Source organism: Aulonocara stuartgranti, assembly GCF_965226115.1.
Source record: "Aulonocara stuartgranti genome assembly, chromosome: 13".
In the NCBI taxonomy this organism is placed as follows: Eukaryota; Metazoa; Chordata; class Actinopteri; order Cichliformes; family Cichlidae; genus Aulonocara; species Aulonocara stuartgranti.
The window spans coordinates 3,518,409-3,544,251 of NC_138949.1; positions in this window are offsets into that span (position 1 = coordinate 3,518,409).

Here is a 25,843-nt window from a genome sequence, read left to right on the forward strand (position 1 = left end):
AGCTAAGATTTCCAAGTTATTCACATAATGAAAACCTATACTTTGTTTCGGTCGAGATCCCCATTCAAATGCATGTAACAGTGAGAAACGCACTGTCTTGGCGAAAGAAAGCGTTTTTGTACAACTTCATAGAAATAGCTGTAACTTTTGATAGAAGACTCGGATACACATGTTTATGGCTTTATCTTATAGAACTCAAGGTTCCCGTGCTGGGAAAACAGGTTTTGCAGCTGTTTGAGCTAAGATTTCCAAGTTATTCACATAATGAAAACCTATACTTTGTTTCGGTCGAGTTCCCCATTCAAATGCATGTAACAGTGAGAAACGCACTGTCTTGGCGAAAGAAAGCGTTTTTGTACAACTTCATAGAAATAGCTGTAACTTTTGATAGAAGACTCGGATACACATGTTTATGGCTTTATCTTTTAGAACTCAAGGTTCCCGTGCTGGGAAAACAGGTTTTGCAGCTGTTTGAGCTAAGATTTCCAAGTTATTCACATAATGAAAACCTATACTTTGTTTCGGTCGAGTTCCCCATTCGAATGCATGTAACAGTGAGAAACGCACTGTCTTGGCGAAAGAAAGCGTTTTTGTACAACTTCATAGAAATAGCTGTAACTTTTGATAGAAGACTCGGATACACATGTTTATGGCTTTATCTTATAGAACTCAAGGTTCCCGTGCTGGGAAAACAGGTTTTGCAGCTGTTTGAGCTAAGATTTCCAAGTTATTCACATAATGAAAACCTATACTTTGTTTCGGTCGAGTTCCCCATTCAAATGCATGTAACAGTGAGAAACGCACTGTCTTGGCGAAAGAAAGCGTTTTTGTACAACTTCATAGAAATAGCTGTAACTTTTGATAGAAGACTCGGATACACATGTTTATGGCTTTATCTTATAGAACTCAAGGTTCCCGTGCTGGGAAAACAGGTTTTGCAGCTGTTTGAGCTAAGATTTCCAAGTTATTCACATAATGAAAACCTATACTTTGTTTCGGTCGAGTTCCCCATTCAAATGCATGTAACAGTGAGAAACGCACTGTCTTGGCGAAAGAAAGCGTTTTTGTACAACTTCATAGAAATAGCTGTAACTTTTGATAGAAGACTCGGATACACATGTTTATGGCTTTATCTTATAGAACTCAAGGTTCCCGTGCTGGGAAAACAGGTTTTGCAGCTGTTTGAGCTAAGATTTCCAAGTTATTCACATAATGAAAACCTATACTTTGTTTCGGTCGAGTTCCCCATTCAAATGCATGTAACAGTGAGAAACGCACTGTCTTGGCGAAAGAAAGCGTTTTTGTACAACTTCATAGAAATAGCTGTAACTTTTGATAGAAGACTCGGATACACATGTTTATGGCTTTATCTTTTAGAACTCAAGGTTCCCGTGCTGGGAAAACAGGTTTTGCAGCTGTTTGAGCTAAGATTTCCAAGTTATTCACATAATGAAAACCTATACTTTGTTTCGGTCGAGTTCCCCATTCGAATGCATGTAACAGTGAGAAACGCACTGTCTTGGCGAAAGAAAGCGTTTTTGTACAACTTCATAGAAATAGCTGTAACTTTTGATAGAAGACTCGGATACACATGTTTATGGCTTTATCTTATAGAACTCAAGGTTCCCGTGCTGGGAAAACAGGTTTTGCAGCTGTTTGAGCTAAGATTTCCAAGTTATTCACATAATGAAAACCTATACTTTGTTTCGGTCGAGATCCCCATTCAAATGCATGTAACAGTGAGAAACGCACTGTCTTGGCGAAAGAAAGCGTTTTTGTACAACTTCATAGAAATAGCTGTAACTTTTGATAGAAGACTCGGATACACATGTTTATGGCTTTATCTTATAGAACTCAAGGTTCTCGTGCTGGGAAAACAGGTTTTGCAGCTGTTTGAGCTAAGATTTCCAAGTTATTCACATAATGAAAACCTATACTTTGTTTCGGTCGAGTTCCCCATTCAAATGCATGTAACAGTGAGAAACGCACTGTCTTGGCGAAAGAAAGCGTTTTTGTACAACTTCATAGAAATAGCTGTAACTTTTGATAGAAGACTCGGATACACATGTTTATGGCTTTATCTTATAGAACTCAAGGTTCCCGTGCTGGGAAAACAGGTTTTGCAGCTGTTTGAGCTAAGATTTCCAAGTTATTCACATAATGAAAACCTATACTTTGTTTCGGTCGAGTTCCCCATTCAAATGCATGTAACAGTGAGAAACGCACTGTCTTGGCGAAAGAAAGCGTTTTTGTACAACTTCATAGAAATAGCTGTAACTTTTGATAGAAGACTCGGATACACATGTTTATGGCTTTATCTTATAGAACTCAAGGTTCCCGTGCTGGGAAAACAGGTTTTGCAGCTGTTTGAGCTAAGATTTCCAAGTTATTCACATGATGAAAACCTATACTTTGTTTCGGTCGAGTTCCCCATTCAAATGCATGTAACAGTGAGAAACGCACTGTCTTGGCGAAAGAAAGCGTTTTTGTACAACTTCATAGAAATAGCTGTAACTTTTGATAGAAGACTCGGATACACATGTTTATGGCTTTATCTTATAGAACTCAAGGTTCCCGTGCTGGGAAAACAGGTTTTGCAGCTGTTTGAGCTAAGATTTCCAAGTTATTCACATAATGAAAACCTATACTTTGTTTCGGTTGAGATCCCCATTCAAATGCATGTAACAGTGAGAAACGCACTGTCTTGGCGAAAGAAAGCGTTTTTGTACAACTTCATAGAAATAGCTGTAACTTTTGATAGAAGACTCGGATACACATGTTTATGGCTTTATCTTTTAGAACTCAAGGTTCCCGTGCTGGGAAAACAGGTTTTGCAGCTGTTTGAGCTAAGATTTCCAAGTTATTCACATAATGAAAACCTATACTTTTTTTCGGTCGAGTTCCCCATTCAAATGCATGTAACAGTGAGAAACGCACTGTCTTGGCGAAAGAAAGCGTTTTTGTACAACTTCATAGAAATAGCTGTAACTTTTGATAGAAGACTCGGATACACATGTTTATGGCTTTATCTTTTAGAACTCAAGGTTCCCGTGCTGGGAAAACAGGTTTTGCAGCTGTTTGAGCTAAGATTTCCAAGTTATTCACATAATGAAAACCTATACTTTTTTTCGGTCGAGATCCCCATTCAAATGCATGTAACAGTGAGAAACGCACTGTCTTGGCGAAAGAAAGCGTTTTTGTACAACTTCATAGAAATAGCTGTAACTTTTGATAGAAGACTCGGATACACATGTTTATGGCTTTATCTTATAGAACTCAAGGTTCCCGTGCTGGGAAAACAGGTTTTGCAGCTGTTTGAGCTAAGATTTCCAAGTTATTCACATAATGAAAACCTATACTTTGTTTCGGTCGAGTTCCCCATTCAAATGCATGTAACAGTGAGAAACGCACTGTCTTGGCGAAAGAAAGCGTTTTTGTACAACTTCATAGAAATAGCTGTAACTTTTGATAGAAGACTCGGATACACATGTTTATGGCTTTATCTTATAGAACTCAAGGTTCCCGTGCTGGGAAAACAGGTTTTGCAGCTGTTTGAGCTAAGATTTCCAAGTTATTCACATGATGAAAACCTATACTTTGTTTCGGTCGAGTTCCCCATTCAAATGCATGTAACAGTGAGAAACGCACTGTCTTGGCGAAAGAAAGCGTTTTTGTACAACTTCATAGAAATAGCTGTAACTTTTGATAGAAGACTCGGATACACATGTTTATGGCTTTATCTTATAGAACTCAAGGTTCCCGTGCTGGGAAAACAGGTTTTGCAGCTGTTTGAGCTAAGATTTCCAAGTTATTCACATAATGAAAACCTATACTTTGTTTCGGTTGAGATCCCCATTCAAATGCATGTAACAGTGAGAAACGCACTGTCTTGGCGAAAGAAAGCGTTTTTGTACAACTTCATAGAAATAGCTGTAACTTTTGATAGAAGACTCGGATACACATGTTTATGGCTTTATCTTTTAGAACTCAAGGTTCCCGTGCTGGGAAAACAGGTTTTGCAGCTGTTTGAGCTAAGATTTCCAAGTTATTCACATAATGAAAACCTATACTTTTTTTCGGTCGAGTTCCCCATTCAAATGCATGTAACAGTGAGAAACGCACTGTCTTGGCGAAAGAAAGCGTTTTTGTACAACTTCATAGAAATAGCTGTAACTTTTGATAGAAGACTCGGATACACATGTTTATGGCTTTATCTTTTAGAACTCAAGGTTCCCGTGCTGGGAAAACAGGTTTTGCAGCTGTTTGAGCTAAGATTTCCAAGTTATTCACATAATGAAAACCTATACTTTGTTTCGGTTGAGATCCCCATTCAAATGCATGTAACAGTGAGAAACGCACTGTCTTGGCGAAAGAAAGCGTTTTTGTACAACTTCATAGAAATAGCTGTAACTTTTGATAGAAGACTCGGATACACATGTTTATGGCTTTATCTTTTAGAACTCAAGGTTCCCGTGCTGGGAAAACAGGTTTTGCAGCTGTTTGAGCTAAGATTTCCAAGTTATTCACATAATGAAAACCTATACTTTTTTTCGGTCGAGTTCCCCATTCAAATGCATGTAACAGTGAGAAACGCACTGTCTTGGCGAAAGAAAGCGTTTTTGTACAACTTCATAGAAATAGCTGTAACTTTTGATAGAAGACTCGGATACACATGTTTATGGCTTTATCTTTTAGAACTCAAGGTTCCCGTGCTGGGAAAACAGGTTTTGCAGCTGTTTGAGCTAAGATTTCCAAGTTATTCACATAATGAAAACCTATACTTTTTTTCGGTCGAGATCCCCATTCAAATGCATGTAACAGTGAGAAACGCACTGTCTTGGCGAAAGAAAGCGTTTTTGTACAACTTCATAGAAATAGCTGTAACTTTTGATAGAAGACTCGGATACACATGTTTATGGCTTTATCTTATAGAACTCAAGGTTCCCGTGCTGGGAAAACAGGTTTTGCAGCTGTTTGAGCTAAGATTTCCAAGTTATTCACATAATGAAAACCTATACTTTGTTTCGGTCGAGTTCCCCATTCAAATGCATGTAACAGTGAGAAACGCACTGTCTTGGCGAAAGAAAGCGTTTTTGTACAACTTCATAGAAATAGCTGTAACTTTTGATAGAAGACTCGGATACACATGTTTATGGCTTTATCTTATAGAACTCAAGGTTCCCGTGCTGGGAAAACAGGTTTTGCAGCTGTTTGAGCTAAGATTTCCAAGTTATTCACATAATGAAAACCTATACTTTGTTTCGGTCGAGTTCCCCATTCAAATGCATGTAACAGTGAGAAACGCACTGTCTTGGCGAAAGAAAGCGTTTTTGTACAACTTCATAGAAATAGCTGTAACTTTTGATAGAAGACTCGGATACACATGTTTATGGCTTTATCTTATAGAACTCAAGGTTCCCGTGCTGGGAAAACAGGTTTTGCAGCTGTTTGAGCTAAGATTTCCAAGTTATTCACATAATGAAAACCTATACTTTGTTTCGGTCGAGTTCCCCATTCAAATGCATGTAACAGTGAGAAACGCACTGTCTTGGCGAAAGAAAGCGTTTTTGTACAACTTCATAGAAATAGCTGTAACTTTTGATAGAAGACTCGGATACACATGTTTATGGCTTTATCTTTTAGAACTCAAGGTTCCCGTGCTGGGAAAACAGGTTTTGCAGCTGTTTGAGCTAAGATTTCCAAGTTATTCACATAATGAAAACCTATACTTTTTTTCGGTCGAGTTCCCCATTCAAATGCATGTAACAGTGAGAAACGCACTGTCTTGGCGAAAGAAAGCGTTTTTGTACAACTTCATAGAAATAGCTGTAACTTTTGATAGAAGACTCGGATACACATGTTTATGGCTTTATCTTATAGAACTCAAGGTTCCCGTGCTGGGAAAACAGGTTTTGCAGCTGTTTGAGCTAAGATTTCCAAGTTATTCACATAATGAAAACCTATACTTTGTTTCGGTCGAGTTCCCCATTCAAATGCATGTAACAGTGAGAAACGCACTGTCTTGGCGAAAGAAAGCGTTTTTGTACAACTTCATAGAAATAGCTGTAACTTTTGATAGAAGACTCGGATACACATGTTTATGGCTTTATCTTTTAGAACTCAAGGTTCCCGTGCTGGGAAAACAGGTTTTGCAGCTGTTTGAGCTAAGATTTCCAAGTTATTCACATAATGAAAACCTATACTTTGTTTCGGTCGAGTTCCCCATTCAAATGCATGTAACAGTGAGAAACGCACTGTCTTGGCGAAAGAAAGCGTTTTTGTACAACTTCATAGAAATAGCTGTAACTTTTGATAGAAGACTCGGATACACATGTTTATGGCTTTATCTTATAGAACTCAAGGTTCCCGTGCTGGGAAAACAGGTTTTGCAGCTGTTTGAGCTAAGATTTCCAAGTTATTCACATAATGAAAACCTATACTTTGTTTCGGTCGAGTTCCCCATTCAAATGCATGTAACAGTGAGAAACGCACTGTCTTGGCGAAAGAAAGCGTTTTTGTACAACTTCATAGAAATAGCTGTAACTTTTGATAGAAGACTCGGATACACATGTTTATGGCTTTATCTTATAGAACTCAAGGTTCCCGTGCTGGGAAAACAGGTTTTGCAGCTGTTTGAGCTAAGATTTCCAAGTTATTCACATAATGAAAGCCTATACTTTGTTTCGGTCGAGTTCCCCATTCAAATGCATGTAACAGTGAGAAACGCACTGTCTTGGCGAAAGAAAGCGTTTTTGTACAACTTCATAGAAATAGCTGTAACTTTTGATAGAAGACTCGGATACACATGTTTATGGCTTTATCTTATAGAACTCAAGGTTCCCGTGCTGGGAAAACAGGTTTTGCAGCTGTTTGAGCTAAGATTTCCAAGTTATTCACATAATGAAAACCTATACTTTGTTTCGGTCGAGTTCCCCATTCAAATGCATGTAACAGTGAGAAACGCACTGTCTTGGCGAAAGAAAGCGTTTTTGTACAACTTCATAGAAATAGCTGTAACTTTTGATAGAAGACTCGGATACACATGTTTATGGCTTTATCTTTTAGAACTCAAGGTTCCCGTGCTGGGAAAACAGGTTTTGCAGCATAATGAAAACCTATACTTTGTTTCGGTCGAGTTCCCCATTCAAATGCATGTAACAGTGAGAAACGCACTGTCTTGGCGAAAGAAAGCGTTTTTGTACAACTTCATAGAAATAGCTGTAACTTTTGATAGAAGACTCGGATACACATGTTTATGGCTTTATCTTATAGAACTCAAGGTTCCCGTGCTGGGAAAACAGGTTTTGCAGCTGTTTGAGCTAAGATTTCCAAGTTATTCACATAATGAAAACCTATACTTTGTTTCGGTCGAGATCCCCATTCAAATGCATGTAACAGTGAGAAACGCACTGTCTTGGCGAAAGAAAGCGTTTTTGTACAACTTCATAGAAATAGCTGTAACTTTTGATAGAAGACTCGGATACACATGTTTATGGCTTTATCTTATAGAACTCAAGGTTCCCGTGCTGGGAAAACAGGTTTTGCAGCTGTTTGAGCTAAGATTTCCAAGTTATTCACATAATGAAAACCTATACTTTGTTTCGGTCGAGTTCCCCATTCAAATGCATGTAACAGTGAGAAACGCACTGTCTTGGCGAAAGAAAGCGTTTTTGTACAACTTCATAGAAATAGCTGTAACTTTTGATAGAAGACTCGGATACACATGTTTATGGCTTTATCTTATAGAACTCAAGGTTCCCGTGCTGGGAAAACAGGTTTTGCAGCTGTTTGAGCTAAGATTTCCAAGTTATTCACATAATGAAAACCTATACTTTGTTTCGGTCGAGTTCCCCATTCAAATGCATGTAACAGTGAGAAACGCACTGTCTTGGCGAAAGAAAGCGTTTTTGTACAACTTCATAGAAATAGCTGTAACTTTTGATAGAAGACTCGGATACACATGTTTATGGCTTTATCTTATAGAACTCAAGGTTCCCGTGCTGGGAAAACAGGTTTTGCAGCTGTTTGAGCTAAGATTTCCAAGTTATTCACATAATGAAAACCTATACTTTGTTTCGGTCGAGATCCCCATTCAAATGCATGTAACAGTGAGAAACGCACTGTCTTGGCGAAAGAAAGCGTTTTTGTACAACTTCATAGAAATAGCTGTAACTTTTGATAGAAGACTCGGATACACATGTTTATGGCTTTATCTTTTAGAACTCAAGGTTCCCGTGCTGGGAAAACAGGTTTTGCAGCTGTTTGAGCTAAGATTTCCAAGTTATTCACATAATGAAAACCTATACTTTGTTTCGGTCGAGTTCCCCATTCAAATGCATGTAACAGTGAGAAACGCACTGTCTTGGCGAAAGAAAGCGTTTTTGTACAACTTCATAGAAATAGCTGTAACTTTTGATAGAAGACTCGGATACACATGTTTATGGCTTTATCTTATAGAACTCAAGGTTCCCGTGCTGGGAAAACAGGTTTTGCAGCTGTTTGAGCTAAGATTTCCAAGTTATTCACATAATGAAAACCTATACTTTGTTTCGGTCGAGTTCCCCATTCAAATGCATGTAACAGTGAGAAACGCACTGTCTTGGCGAAAGAAAGCGTTTTTGTACAACTTCATAGAAATAGCTGTAACTTTTGATAGAAGACTCGGATACACATGTTTATGGCTTTATCTTATAGAACTCAAGGTTCCCGTGCTGGGAAAACAGGTTTTGCAGCTGTTTGAGCTAAGATTTCCAAGTTATTCACATAATGAAAACCTATACTTTGTTTCGGTCGAGTTCCCCATTCAAATGCATGTAACAGTGAGAAACGCACTGTCTTGGCGAAAGAAAGCGTTTTTGTACAACTTCATAGAAATAGCTGTAACTTTTGATAGAAGACTCGGATACACATGTTTATGGCTTTATCTTATAGAACTCAAGGTTCCCGTGCTGGGAAAACAGGTTTTGCAGCTGTTTGAGCTAAGATTTCCAAGTTATTCACATAATGAAAACCTATACTTTGTTTCGGTCGAGTTCCCCATTCAAATGCATGTAACAGTGAGAAACGCACTGTCTTGGCGAAAGAAAGCGTTTTTGTACAACTTCATAGAAATAGCTGTAACTTTTGATAGAAGACTCGGATACACATGTTTATGGCTTTATCTTATAGAACTCAAGGTTCCCGTGCTGGGAAAACAGGTTTTGCAGCTGTTTGAGCTAAGATTTCCAAGTTATTCACATAATGAAAACCTATACTTTGTTTCGGTCGAGATCCCCATTCAAATGCATGTAACAGTGAGAAACGCACTGTCTTGGCGAAAGAAAGCGTTTTTGTACAACTTCATAGAAATAGCTGTAACTTTTGATAGAAGACTCGGATACACATGTTTATGGCTTTATCTTTTAGAACTCAAGGTTCCCGTGCTGGGAAAACAGGTTTTGCAGCTGTTTGAGCTAAGATTTCCAAGTTATTCACATAATGAAAACCTATACTTTGTTTCGGTCGAGTTCCCCATTCAAATGCATGTAACAGTGAGAAACGCACTGTCTTGGCGAAAGAAAGCGTTTTTGTACAACTTCATAGAAATAGCTGTAACTTTTGATAGAAGACTCGGATACACATGTTTATGGCTTTATCTTATAGAACTCAAGGTTCCCGTGCTGGGAAAACAGGTTTTGCAGCTGTTTGAGCTAAGATTTCCAAGTTATTCACATAATGAAAACCTATACTTTGTTTCGGTCGAGTTCCCCATTCAAATGCATGTAACAGTGAGAAACGCACTGTCTTGGCGAAAGAAAGCGTTTTTGTACAACTTCATAGAAATAGCTGTAACTTTTGATAGAAGACTCGGATACACATGTTTATGGCTTTATCTTATAGAACTCAAGGTTCCCGTGCTGGGAAAACAGGTTTTGCAGCTGTTTGAGCTAAGATTTCCAAGTTATTCACATAATGAAAACCTATACTTTGTTTCGGTCGAGTTCCCCATTCAAATGCATGTAACAGTGAGAAACGCACTGTCTTGGCGAAAGAAAGCGTTTTTGTACAACTTCATAGAAATAGCTGTAACTTTTGATAGAAGACTCGGATACACATGTTTATGGCTTTATCTTATAGAACTCAAGGTTCCCGTGCTGGGAAAACAGGTTTTGCAGCTGTTTGAGCTAAGATTTCCAAGTTATTCACATAATGAAAACCTATACTTTGTTTCGGTCGAGTTCCCCATTCAAATGCATGTAACAGTGAGAAACGCACTGTCTTGGCGAAAGAAAGCGTTTTTGTACAACTTCATAGAAATAGCTGTAACTTTTGATAGAAGACTCGGATACACATGTTTATGGCTTTATCTTATAGAACTCAAGGTTCCCGTGCTGGGAAAACAGGTTTTGCAGCTGTTTGAGCTAAGATTTCCAAGTTATTCACATAATGAAAACCTATACTTTGTTTCGGTCGAGTTCCCCATTCAAATGCATGTAACAGTGAGAAACGCACTGTCTTGGCGAAAGAAAGCGTTTTTGTACAACTTCATAGAAATAGCTGTAACTTTTGATAGAAGACTCGGATACACATGTTTATGGCTTTATCTTATAGAACTCAAGGTTCCCGTGCTGGGAAAACAGGTTTTGCAGCTGTTTGAGCTAAGATTTCCAAGTTATTCACATAATGAAAACCTATACTTTGTTTCGGTCGAGTTCCCCATTCAAATGCATGTAACAGTGAGAAACGCACTGTCTTGGCGAAAGAAAGCGTTTTTGTACAACTTCATAGAAATAGCTGTAACTTTTGATAGAAGACTCGGATACACATGTTTATGGCTTTATCTTATAGAACTCAAGGTTCCCGTGCTGGGAAAACAGGTTTTGCAGCTGTTTGAGCTAAGATTTCCAAGTTATTCACATAATGAAAACCTATACTTTGTTTCGGTCGAGTTCCCCATTCAAATGCATGTAACAGTGAGAAACGCACTGTCTTGGCGAAAGAAAGCGTTTTTGTACAACTTCATAGAAATAGCTGTAACTTTTGATAGAAGACTCGGATACACATGTTTATGGCTTTATCTTATAGAACTCAAGGTTCCCGTGCTGGGAAAACAGGTTTTGCAGCTGTTTGAGCTAAGATTTCCAAGTTATTCACATAATGAAAACCTATACTTTGTTTCGGTCGAGTTCCCCATTCAAATGCATGTAACAGTGAGAAACGCACTGTCTTGGCGAAAGAAAGCGTTTTTGTACAACTTCATAGAAATAGCTGTAACTTTTGATAGAAGACTCGGATACACATGTTTATGGCTTTATCTTATAGAACTCAAGGTTCCCGTGCTGGGAAAACAGGTTTTGCAGCTGTTTGAGCTAAGATTTCCAAGTTATTCACATAATGAAAACCTATACTTTGTTTCGGTCGAGTTCCCCATTCAAATGCATGTAACAGTGAGAAACGCACTGTCTTGGCGAAAGAAAGCGTTTTTGTACAACTTCATAGAAATAGCTGTAACTTTTGATAGAAGACTCGGATACACATGTTTATGGCTTTATCTTATAGAACTCAAGGTTCCCGTGCTGGGAAAACAGGTTTTGCAGCTGTTTGAGCTAAGATTTCCAAGTTATTCACATGATGAAAACCTATACTTTGTTTCGGTCGAGTTCCCCATTCAAATGCATGTAACAGTGAGAAACGCACTGTCTTGGCGAAAGAAAGCGTTTTTGTACAACTTCATAGAAATAGCTGTAACTTTTGATAGAAGACTCGGATACACATGTTTATGGCTTTATCTTATAGAACTCAAGGTTCCCGTGCTGGGAAAACAGGTTTTGCAGCTGTTTGAGCTAAGATTTCCAAGTTATTCACATAATGAAAACCTATACTTTGTTTCGGTCGAGATCCCCATTCAAATGCATGTAACAGTGAGAAACGCACTGTCTTGGCGAAAGAAAGCGTTTTTGTACAACTTCATAGAAATAGCTGTAACTTTTGATAGAAGACTCGGATACACATGTTTATGGCTTTATCTTTTAGAACTCAAGGTTCCCGTGCTGGGAAAACAGGTTTTGCAGCTGTTTGAGCTAAGATTTCCAAGTTATTCACATAATGAAAACCTATACTTTTTTTCGGTCGAGTTCCCCATTCAAATGCATGTAACAGTGAGAAACGCACTGTCTTGGCGAAAGAAAGCGTTTTTGTACAACTTCATAGAAATAGCTGTAACTTTTGATAGAAGACTCGGATACACATGTTTATGGCTTTATCTTTTAGAACTCAAGGTTCCCGTGCTGGGAAAACAGGTTTTGCAGCTGTTTGAGCTAAGATTTCCAAGTTATTCACATAATGAAAACCTATACTTTGTTTCGGTCGAGTTCCCCATTCAAATGCATGTAACAGTGAGAAACGCACTGTCTTGGCGAAAGAAAGCGTTTTTGTACAACTTCATAGAAATAGCTGTAACTTTTGATAGAAGACTCGGATACACATGTTTATGGCTTTATCTTATAGAACTCAAGGTTCCCGTGCTGGGAAAACAGGTTTTGCAGCTGTTTGAGCTAAGATTTCCAAGTTATTCACATAATGAAAACCTATACTTTTTTTCGGTCGAGTTCCCCATTCAAATGCATGTAACAGTGAGAAACGCACTGTCTTGGCGAAAGAAAGCGTTTTTGTACAACTTCATAGAAATAGCTGTAACTTTTGATAGAAGACTTGGATACACATGTTTATGGCTTTATCTTATAGAACTCAAGGTTCCCGTGCTGGGAAAACAGGTTTTGCAGCTGTTTGAGCTAAGATTTCCAAGTTATTCACATAATGAAAACCTATACTTTGTTTCGGTCGAGTTCCCCATTCAAATGCATGTAACAGTGAGAAACGCACTGTCTTGGCGAAAGAAAGCGTTTTTGTACAACTTCATAGAAATAGCTGTAACTTTTGATAGAAGACTCGGATACACATGTTTATGGCTTTATCTTATAGAACTCAAGGTTCCCGTGCTGGGAAAACAGGTTTTGCAGCTGTTTGAGCTAAGATTTCCAAGTTATTCACATAATGAAAGCCTATACTTTGTTTCGGTCGAGTTCCCCATTCAAATGCATGTAACAGTGAGAAACGCACTGTCTTGGCGAAAGAAAGCGTTTTTGTACAACTTCATAGAAATAGCTGTAACTTTTGATAGAAGACTCGGATACACATGTTTATGGCTTTATCTTATAGAACTCAAGGTTCCCGTGCTGGGAAAACAGGTTTTGCAGCTGTTTGAGCTAAGATTTCCAAGTTATTCACATAATGAAAACCTATACTTTGTTTCGGTCGAGTTCCCCATTCAAATGCATGTAACAGTGAGAAACGCACTGTCTTGGCGAAAGAAAGCGTTTTTGTACAACTTCATAGAAATAGCTGTAACTTTTGATAGAAGACTCGGATACACATGTTTATGGCTTTATCTTTTAGAACTCAAGGTTCCCGTGCTGGGAAAACAGGTTTTGCAGCATAATGAAAACCTATACTTTGTTTCGGTCGAGTTCCCCATTCAAATGCATGTAACAGTGAGAAACGCACTGTCTTGGCGAAAGAAAGCGTTTTTGTACAACTTCATAGAAATAGCTGTAACTTTTGATAGAAGACTCGGATACACATGTTTATGGCTTTATCTTATAGAACTCAAGGTTCCCGTGCTGGGAAAACAGGTTTTGCAGCTGTTTGAGCTAAGATTTCCAAGTTATTCACATAATGAAAACCTATACTTTGTTTCGGTCGAGTTCCCCATTCAAATGCATGTAACAGTGAGAAACGCACTGTCTTGGCGAAAGAAAGCGTTTTTGTACAACTTCATAGAAATAGCTGTAACTTTTGATAGAAGACTCGGATACACATGTTTATGGCTTTATCTTATAGAACTCAAGGTTCCCGTGCTGGGAAAACAGGTTTTGCAGCTGTTTGAGCTAAGATTTCCAAGTTATTCACATAATGAAAACCTATACTTTGTTTCGGTCGAGTTCCCCATTCAAATGCATGTAACAGTGAGAAACGCACTGTCTTGGCGAAAGAAAGCGTTTTTGTACAACTTCATAGAAATAGCTGTAACTTTTGATAGAAGACTCGGATACACATGTTTATGGCTTTATCTTATAGAACTCAAGGTTCCCGTGCTGGGAAAACAGGTTTTGCAGCTGTTTGAGCTAAGATTTCCAAGTTATTCACATAATGAAAACCTATACTTTGTTTCGGTCGAGTTCCCCATTCAAATGCATGTAACAGTGAGAAACGCACTGTCTTGGCGAAAGAAAGCGTTTTTGTACAACTTCATAGAAATAGCTGTAACTTTTGATAGAAGACTCGGATACACATGTTTATGGCTTTATCTTATAGAACTCAAGGTTCCCGTGCTGGGAAAACAGGTTTTGCAGCTGTTTGAGCTAAGATTTCCAAGTTATTCACATAATGAAAACCTATACTTTGTTTCGGTCGAGTTCCCCATTCAAATGCATGTAACAGTGAGAAACGCACTGTCTTGGCGAAAGAAAGCGTTTTTGTACAACTTCATAGAAATAGCTGTAACTTTTGATAGAAGACTCGGATACACATGTTTATGGCTTTATCTTATAGAACTCAAGGTTCCCGTGCTGGGAAAACAGGTTTTGCAGCTGTTTGAGCTAAGATTTCCAAGTTATTCACATAATGAAAACCTATACTTTGTTTCGGTCGAGTTCCCCATTCAAATGCATGTAACAGTGAGAAACGCACTGTCTTGGCGAAAGAAAGCGTTTTTGTACAACTTCATAGAAATAGCTGTAACTTTTGATAGAAGACTCGGATACACATGTTTATGGCTTTATCTTATAGAACTCAAGGTTCCCGTGCTGGGAAAACAGGTTTTGCAGCTGTTTGAGCTAAGATTTCCAAGTTATTCACATAATGAAAACCTATACTTTGTTTCGGTCGAGATCCCCATTCAAATGCATGTAACAGTGAGAAACGCACTGTCTTGGCGAAAGAAAGCGTTTTTGTACAACTTCATAGAAATAGCTGTAACTTTTGATAGAAGACTCGGATACACATGTTTATGGCTTTATCTTTTAGAACTCAAGGTTCCCGTGCTGGGAAAACAGGTTTTGCAGCTGTTTGAGCTAAGATTTCCAAGTTATTCACATAATGAAAACCTATACTTTGTTTCGGTCGAGTTCCCCATTCAAATGCATGTAACAGTGAGAAACGCACTGTCTTGGCGAAAGAAAGCGTTTTTGTACAACTTCATAGAAATAGCTGTAACTTTTGATAGAAGACTCGGATACACACGTTTATGGCTTTATCTTATAGAACTCAAGGTTCCCGTGCTGGGAAAACAGGTTTTGCAGCTGTTTGAGCTAAGATTTCCAAGTTATTCACATAATGAAAACCTATACTTTGTTTCGGTCGAGTTCCCCATTCAAATGCATGTAACAGTGAGAAACGCACTGTCTTGGCGAAAGAAAGCGTTTTTGTACAACTTCATAGAAATAGCTGTAACTTTTGATAGAAGACTCGGATACACATGTTTATGGCTTTATCTTATAGAACTCAAGGTTCCCGTGCTGGGAAAACAGGTTTTGCAGCTGTTTGAGCTAAGATTTCCAAGTTATTCACATAATGAAAACCTATACTTTGTTTCGGTCGAGATCCCCATTCAAATGCATGTAACAGTGAGAAACGCACTGTCTTGGCGAAAGAAAGCGTTTTTGTACAACTTCATAGAAATAGCTGTAACTTTTGATAGAAGACTCGGATACACATGTTTATGGCTTTATCTTTTAGAACTCAAGGTTCCCGTGCTGGGAAAACAGGTTTTGCAGCATAATGAAAACCTATACTTTGTTTCGGTCGAGTTCCCCATTCAAATGCATGTAACAGTGAGAAACGCACTGTCTTGGCGAAAGAAAGCGTTTTTGTACAACTTCATAGAAATAGCTGTAACTTTTGATAGAAGACTCGGATACACATGTTTATGGCTTTATCTTATAGAACTCAAGGTTCCCGTGCTGGGAAAACAGGTTTTGCAGCTGTTTGAGCTAAGATTTCCAAGTTATTCACATAATGAAAACCTATACTTTGTTTCGGTCGAGTTCCCCATTCAAATGCATGTAACAGTGAGAAACGCACTGTCTTGGCGAAAGAAAGCGTTTTTGTACAACTTCATAGAAATAGCTGTAACTTTTGATAGAAGACTCGGATACACATGTTTATGGCTTTATCTTATAGAACTCAAGGTTCCCGTGCTGGGAAAACAGGTTTTGCAGCTGTTTGAGCTAAGATTTCCAAGTTATTCACATAATGAAAACCTATACTTTGTTTCGGTCGAGTTCCCCATTCAAATGCATGTAACAGTGAGAAACGCACTGTCTTGGCGAAAGAAAGCGTTTTTGTACAACTTCATAGAAATAGCTGTAACTTTTGATAGAAGACTCGGATACACATGTTTATGGCTTTATCTTATAGAACTCAAGGTTCCCGTGCTGGGAAAACAGGTTTTGCAGCTGTTTGAGCTAAGATTTCCAAGTTATTCACATAATGAAAACCTATACTTTGTTTCGGTCGAGTTCCCCATTCAAATGCATGTAACAGTGAGAAACGCACTGTCTTGGCGAAAGAAAGCGTTTTTGTACAACTTCATAGAAATAGCTGTAACTTTTGATAGAAGACTCGGATACACATGTTTATGGCTTTATCTTATAGAACTCAAGGTTCCCGTGCTGGGAAAACAGGTTTTGCAGCTGTTTGAGCTAAGATTTCCAAGTTATTCACATAATGAAAACCTATACTTTGTTTCGGTCGAGTTCCCCATTCAAATGCATGTAACAGTGAGAAACGCACTGTCTTGGCGAAAGAAAGCGTTTTTGTACAACTTCATAGAAATAGCTGTAACTTTTGATAGAAGACTCGGATACACATGTTTATGGCTTTATCTTATAGAACTCAAGGTTCCCGTGCTGGGAAAACAGGTTTTGCAGCTGTTTGAGCTAAGATTTCCAAGTTATTCACATAATGAAAACCTATACTTTGTTTCGGTCGAGTTCCCCATTCAAATGCATGTAACAGTGAGAAACGCACTGTCTTGGCGAAAGAAAGCGTTTTTGTACAACTTCATAGAAATAGCTGTAACTTTTGATAGAAGACTCGGATACACATGTTTATGGCTTTATCTTATAGAACTCAAGGTTCCCGTGCTGGGAAAACAGGTTTTGCAGCTGTTTGAGCTAAGATTTCCAAGTTATTCACATAATGAAAACCTATACTTTGTTTCGGTCGAGTTCCCCATTCAAATGCATGTAACAGTGAGAAACGCACTGTCTTGGCGAAAGAAAGCGTTTTTGTACAACTTCATAGAAATAGCTGTAACTTTTGATAGAAGACTCGGATACACATGTTTATGGCTTTATCTTATAGAACTCAAGGTTCCCGTGCTGGGAAAACAGGTTTTGCAGCTGTTTGAGCTAAGATTTCCAAGTTATTCACATAATGAAAACCTATACTTTGTTTCGGTCGAGATCCCCATTCAAATGCATGTAACAGTGAGAAACGCACTGTCTTGGCGAAAGAAAGCGTTTTTGTACAACTTCATAGAAATAGCTGTAACTTTTGATAGAAGACTCGGATACACATGTTTATGGCTTTATCTTTTAGAACTCAAGGTTCCCGTGCTGGGAAAACAGGTTTTGCAGCTGTTTGAGCTAAGATTTCCAAGTTATTCACATAATGAAAACCTATACTTTGTTTCGGTCGAGTTCCCCATTCAAATGCATGTAACAGTGAGAAACGCACTGTCTTGGCGAAAGAAAGCGTTTTTGTACAACTTCATAGAAATAGCTGTAACTTTTGATAGAAGACTCGGATACACATGTTTATGGCTTTATCTTATAGAACTCAAGGTTCCCGTGCTGGGAAAACAGGTTTTGCAGCTGTTTGAGCTAAGATTTCCAAGTTATTCACATAATGAAAACCTATACTTTGTTTCGGTCGAGTTCCCCATTCAAATGCATGTAACAGTGAGAAACGCACTGTCTTGGCGAAAGAAAGCGTTTTTGTACAACTTCATAGAAATAGCTGTAACTTTTGATAGAAGACTCGGATACACATGTTTATGGCTTTATCTTATAGAACTCAAGGTTCCCGTGCTGGGAAAACAGGTTTTGCAGCTGTTTGAGCTAAGATTTCCAAGTTATTCACATAATGAAAACCTATACTTTGTTTCGGTCGAGATCCCCATTCAAATGCATGTAACAGTGAGAAATGCACTGTCTTGGCGAAAGAAAGCGTTTTTGTACAACTTCATAGAAATAGCTGTAACTTTTGATAGAAGACTCGGATACACATGTTTATGGCTTTATCTTTTAGAACTCAAGGTTCCCGTGCTGGGAAAACAGGTTTTGCAGCATAATGAAAACCTATACTTTGTTTCGGTCGAGTTCCCCATTCAAATGCATGTAACAGTGAGAAACGCACTGTCTTGGCGAAAGAAAGCGTTTTTGTACAACTTCATAGAAATAGCTGTAACTTTTGATAGAAGACTCGGATACACATGTTTATGGCTTTATCTTATAGAACTCAAGGTTCCCGTGCTGGGAAAACAGGTTTTGCAGCTGTTTGAGCTAAGATTTCCAAGTTATTCACATAATGAAAACCTATACTTTGTTTCGGTCGAGTTCCCCATTCAAATGCATGTAACAGTGAGAAACGCACTGTCTTGGCGAAAGAAAGCGTTTTTGTACAACTTCATAGAAATAGCTGTAACTTTTGATAGAAGACTCGGATACACATGTTTATGGCTTTATCTTATAGAACTCAAGGTTCCCGTGCTGGGAAAACAGGTTTTGCAGCTGTTTGAGCTAAGATTTCCAAGTTATTCACATAATGAAAACCTATACTTTGTTTCGGTCGAGTTCCCCATTCAAATGCATGTAACAGTGAGAAACGCACTGTCTTGGCGAAAGAAAGCGTTTTTGTACAACTTCATAGAAATAGCTGTAACTTTTGATAGAAGACTCGGATACACATGTTTATGGCTTTATCTTATAGAACTCAAGGTTCCCGTGCTGGGAAAACAGGTTTTGCAGCTGTTTGAGCTAAGATTTCCAAGTTATTCACATAATGAAAACCTATACTTTGTTTCGGTCGAGTTCCCCATTCAAATGCATGTAACAGTGAGAAACGCACTGTCTTGGCGAAAGAAAGCGTTTTTGTACAACTTCATAGAAATAGCTGTAACTTTTGATAGAAGACTCGGATACACATGTTTATGGCTTTATCTTATAGAACTCAAGGTTCCCGTGCTGGGAAAACAGGTTTTGCAGCTGTTTGAGCTAAGATTTCCAAGTTATTCACATAATGAAAACCTATACTTTGTTTCGGTCGAGTTCCCCATTCAAATGCATGTAACAGTGAGAAACGCACTGTCTTGGCGAAAGAAAGCGTTTTTGTACAACTTCATAGAAATAGCTGTAACTTTTGATAGAAGACTCGGATACACATGTTTATGGCTTTATCTTATAGAACTCAAGGTTCCCGTGCTGGGAAAACAGGTTTTGCAGCTGTTTGAGCTAAGATTTCCAAGTTATTCACATAATGAAAACCTATACTTTGTTTCGGTCGAGTTCCCCATTCAAATGCATGTAACAGTGAGAAACGCACTGTCTTGGCGAAAGAAAGCGTTTTTGTACAACTTCATAGAAATAGCTGTAACTTTTGATAGAAGACTCGGATACACATGTTTATGGCTTTATCTTATAGAACTCAAGGTTCCCGTGCTGGGAAAACAGGTTTTGCAGCTGTTTGAGCTAAGATTTCCAAGTTATTCACATAATGAAAACCTATACTTTGTTTCGGTCGAGTTCCCCATTCAAATGCATGTAACAGTGAGAAACGCACTGTCTTGGCGAAAGAAAGCGTTTTTGTACAACTTCATAGAAATAGCTGTAACTTTTGATAGAAGACTCGGATACACATGTTTATGGCTTTATCTTATAGAACTCAAGGTTCCCGTGCTGGGAAAACAGGTTTTGCAGCTGTTTGAGCTAAGATTTCCAAGTTATTCACATAATGAAAACCTATACTTTGTTTCGGTCGAGTTCCCCATTCAAATGCATGTAACAGTGAGAAACGCACTGTCTTGGCGAAAGAAAGCGTTTTTGTACAACTTCATAGAAATAGCTGTAACTTTTGATAGAAGACTCGGATACACATGTTTATGGCTTTATCTTATAGAACTCAAGGTTCCCGTGCTGGGAAAACAGGTTTTGCAGCTGTTTGAGCTAAGATTTCCAAGTTATTCACATAATGAAAACCTATACTTTGTTTCGGTCGAGATCCCCATTCAAATGCATGTAACAGTGAGAAACGCACTGTCTTGGCGAAAGAAAGCGTTTTTGTACAACTTCATAGAAATAGCTGTAACTTTTGATAGAAGACTCGGATACACATGTTTATGGCTTTATCTTTTAGAACTCAAGGTTCCCGTGCTGGGAAAACAGGTTTTGCAGCTGTTTGAGCTAAGATTTCCAAGTTATTCACATAATGAAAACCTATACTTTGTTTCGGTCGAGTTCCCCATTCAAATGCATGTAACAGTGAGAAACGCACTGTCTTGGCGAAAGAAAGCGTTTTTGTACAACTTCATAGAAATAGCTGTAACTTTTGATAGAAGACTCGGATACACATGTTTATGGCTTTATCTTATAGAACTCAAGGTTCCCGTGCTGGGAAAACAGGTTTTGCAGCTGTTTGAGCTAAGATTTCCAAGTTATTCACATAATGAAAACCTATACTTTTTTTCGGTCGAGTTCCCCATTCAAATGCATGTAACAGTGAGAAACGCACTGTCTTGGCGAAAGAAAGCGTTTTTGTACAACTTCATAGAAATAGCTGTAACTTTTGATAGAAGACTCGGATACACATGTTTATGGCTTTATCTTATAGAACTCAAGGTTCCCGTGCTGGGAAAACAGGTTTTGCAGCTGTTTGAGCTAAGATTTCCAAGTTATTCACATAATGAAAACCTATACTTTGTTTCGGTCGAGTTCCCCATTCAAATGCATGTAACAGTGAGAAACGCACTGTCTTGGCGAAAGAAAGCGTTTTTGTACAACTTCATAGAAATAGCTGTAACTTTTGATAGAAGACTCGGATACACATGTTTATGGCTTTATCTTATAGAACTCAAGGTTCCCGTGCTGGGAAAACAGATTTTGCAGCTGTTTGAGCTAAGATTTCCAAGTTATTCACATAATGAAAACCTATACTTTGTTTCGGTCGAGTTCCCCATTCAAATGCATGTAACAGTGAGAAACGCACTGTCTTGGCGAAAGAAAGCGTTTTTGTACAACTTCATAGAAATAGCTGTAACTTTTGATAGAAGACTCGGATACACATGTTTATGGCTTTATCTTATAGAACTCAAGGTTCCCGTGCTGGGAAAACAGGTTTTGCAGCTGTTTGAGCTAAGATTTCCAAGTTATTCACATAATGAAAACCTATACTTTGTTTCGGTCGAGTTCCCCATTCAAATGCATGTAACAGTGAGAAACGCACTGTCTTGGCGAAAGAAAGCGTTTTTGTACAACTTCATAGAAATAGCTGTAACTTTTGATAGAAGACTCGGATACACATGTTTATGGCTTTATCTTATAGAACTCAAGGTTCCCGTGCTGGGAAAACAGGTTTTGCAGCTGTTTGAGCTAAGATTTCCAAGTTATTCACATAATGAAAACCTATACTTTGTTTCGGTCGAGATCCCCATTCAAATGCATGTAACAGTGAGAAACGCACTGTCTTGGCGAAAGAAAGCGTTTTTGTACAACTTCATAGAAATAGCTGTAACTTTTGATAGAAGACTCGGATACACATGTTTATGGCTTTATCTTTTAGAACTCAAGGTTCCCGTGCTGGGAAAACAGGTTTTGCAGCTGTTTGAGCTAAGATTTCCAAGTTATTCACATAATGAAAACCTATACTTTGTTTCGGTCGAGTTCCCCATTCAAATGCATGTAACAGTGAGAAACGCACTGTCTTGGCGAAAGAAAGCGTTTTTGTACAACTTCATAGAAATAGCTGTAACTTTTGATAGAAGACTCGGATACACATGTTTATGGCTTTATCTTATAGAACTCAAGGTTCCCGTGCTGGGAAAACAGGTTTTGCAGCTGTTTGAGCTAAGATTTCCAAGTTATTCACATAATGAAAACCTATACTTTTTTTCGGTCGAGTTCCCCATTCAAATGCATGTAACAGTGAGAAACGCACTGTCTTGGCGAAAGAAAGCGTTTTTGTACAACTTCATAGAAATAGCTGTAACTTTTGATAGAAGACTCGGATACACATGTTTATGGCTTTATCTTATAGAACTCAAGGTTCCCGTGCTGGGAAAACAGGTTTTGCAGCTGTTTGAGCTAAGATTTCCAAGTTATTCACATAATGAAAACCTATACTTTGTTTCGGTCGAGTTCCCCATTCAAATGCATGTAACAGTGAGAAACGCACTGTCTTGGCGAAAGAAAGCGTTTTTGTACAACTTCATAGAAATAGCTGTAACTTTTGATAGAAGACTCGGATACACATGTTTATGGCTTTATCTTATAGAACTCAAGGTTCCCGTGCTGGGAAAACAGGTTTTGCAGCTGTTTGAGCTAAGATTTCCAAGTTATTCACATAATGAAAACCTATACTTTGTTTCGGTCGAGTTCCCCATTCAAATGCATGTAACAGTGAGAAACGCACTGTCTTGGCGAAAGAAAGCGTTTTTGTACAACTTCATAGAAATAGCTGTAACTTTTGATAGAAGACTCGGATACACATGTTTATGGCTTTATCTTATAGAACTCAAGGTTCCCGTGCTGGGAAAACAGGTTTTGCAGCTGTTTGAGCTAAGATTTCCAAGTTATTCACATAATGAAAACCTATACTTTGTTTCGGTCGAGTTCCCCATTCAAATGCATGTAACAGTGAGAAACGCACTGTCTTGGCGAAAGAAAGCGTTTTTGTACAACTTCATAGAAATAGCTGTAACTTTTGATAGAAGACTCGGATACACATGTTTATGGCTTTATCTTTTAGAACTCAAGGTTCCCGTGCTGGGAAAACAGGTTTTGCAGCATAATGAAAACCTATACTTTGTTTCGGTCGAGTTCCCCATTCAAATGCATGTAACAGTGAGAAACGCACTGTCTTGGCGAAAGAAAGCGTTTTTGTACAACTTCATAGAAATAGCTGTAACTTTTGATAGAAGACTCGGATACACATGTTTATGGCTTTATCTTATAGAACTCAAGGTTCCCGTGCTGGGAAAACAGGTTTTGCAGCTGTTTGAGCTAAGATTTCCAAGTTATTCACATAATGAAAACCTATACTTTGTTTCGGTCGAGTTCCCCATTCAAATGCATGTAACAGTGAGAAACGCACTGTCTTGGCGAAAGAAAGCGTTTTTGTACAACTTCATAGAAATAGCTGTAACTTTTGATAGAAGACTCGGATACACATGTTTATGGCTTTATCTTATAGAACTCAAGGTTCCCGTGCTGGGAAAACAGGTTTTGCAGCTGTTTGAGCTAAGATTTCCAAGTTATTCACATAATGAAAACCTATACTTTGTTTCGGTCGAGTTCCCCATTCAAATGCATGTAACAGTGAGAAACGCACTGTCTTGGCGAAAGAAAGCGTTTTTGTACAACTTCATAGAAATAGCTGTAACTTTTGATAGAAGACTCGGATACACATGTTTATGGCTTTATCTTATAGAACTCAAGGTTCCCGTGCTGGGAAAACAGGTTTTGCAGCTGTTTGAGCTAAGATTTCCAAGTTATTCACATAATGAAAACCTATACTTTGTTTCGGTCGAGTTCCCCATTCAAATGCATGTAACAGTGAGAAACGCACTGTCTTGGCGAAAGAAAGCGTTTTTGTACAACTTCATAGAAATAGCTGTAACTTTTGATAGAAGACTCGGATACACATGTTTATGGCTTTATCTTATAGAACTCAAGGTTCCCGTGCTGGGAAAACAGGTTTTGCAGCTGTTTGAGCTAAGATTTCCAAGTTATTCACATAATGAAAACCTATACTTTGTTTCGGTCGAGATCCCCATTCAAATGCATGTAACAGTGAGAAACGCACTGTCTTGGCGAAAGAAAGCGTTTTTGTACAACTTCATAGAAATAGCTGTAACTTTTGATAGAAGACTCGGATACACATGTTTATGGCTTTATCTTTTAGAACTCAAGGTTCCCGTGCTGGGAAAACAGGTTTTGCAGCTGTTTGAGCTAAGATTTCCAAGTTATTCACATAATGAAAACCTATACTTTGTTTCGGTCGAGTTCCCCATTCAAATGCATGTAACAGTGAGAAACGCACTGTCTTGGCGAAAGAAAGCGTTTTTGTACAACTTCATAGAAATAGCTGTAACTTTTGATAGAAGACTCGGATACACATGTTTATGGCTTTATCTTATAGAACTCAAGGTTCCCGTGCTGGGAAAACAGGTTTTGCAGCTGTTTGAGCTAAGATTTCCAAGTTATTCACATAATGAAAACCTATACTTTGTTTCGGTCGAGATCCCCATTCAAATGCATGTAACAGTGAGAAACGCACTGTCTTGGCGAAAGAAAGCGTTTTTGTACAACTTCATAGAAATAGCTGTAACTTTTGATAGAAGACTCGGATACACATGTTTATGGCTTTATCTTTTAGAACTCAAGGTTCCCGTGCTGGGAAAACAGGTTTTGCAGCTGTTTGAGCTAAGATTTCCAAGTTATTCACATAATGAAAACCTATACTTTGTTTCGGTCGAGTTCCCCATTCAAATGCATGTAACAGTGAGAAACGCACTGTCTTGGCGAAAGAAAGCGTTTTTGTACAACTTCATAGAAATAGCTGTAACTTTTGATAGAAGACTCGGATACACATGTTTATGGCTTTATCTTATAGAACTCAAGGTTCCCGTGCTGGGAAAACAGGTTTTGCAGCTGTTTGAGCTAAGATTTCCAAGTTATTCACATAATGAAAACCTATACTTTTTTTCGGTCGAGTTCCCCATTCAAATGCATGTAACAGTGAGAAACGCACTGTCTTGGCGAAAGAAAGCGTTTTTGTACAACTTCATAGAAATAGCTGTAACTTTTGATAGAAGACTCGGATACACATGTTTATGGCTTTATCTTATAGAACTCAAGGTTCCCGTGCTGGGAAAACAGGTTTTGCAGCTGTTTGAGCTAAGATTTCCAAGTTATTCACATAATGAAAACCTATACTTTGTTTCGGTCGAGTTCCCCATTCAAATGCATGTAACAGTGAGAAACGCACTGTCTTGGCGAAAGAAAACGTTTTTGTACAACTTCATAGAAATAGCTGTAACTTTTGATAGAAGACTCGGATACACATGTTTATGGCTTTATCTTATAGAACTCAAGGTCTCCGTGCTGGGCAAACAGGTTTTGCAGCTATTTGAGCTAAGATTTCCAAGTTATTCACATAATGAAAACCTATACTTTGTTTCGGTCGAGTTCCCCATTCAAATGCATGTAACAGTGAGAAACGCACTGTCTTGGCGAAAGAAAGCGTTTTTGTACAACTTCATATAAATAGCTGTAACTTTTGATAGAAGACTCAGACAAACATGTTTATGGCTTTATCTTATAGAACTCAAGGTCTACGTGCTGGGCAAACAGGTTTTGCAGCTGTTTGAGCTAAGATTTCCAAGTTATTCACATAATGAAAACCTATACTTTGTTTCGGTCGAGTTCCCCATTCAAAATGCATGTAACAGTGAGAAACGCACTGTCTTGGCGAAAGAAAACGTTTTTGTACAACTTCATAGAAATAGCTGTAACTTTTGATAGAAGAC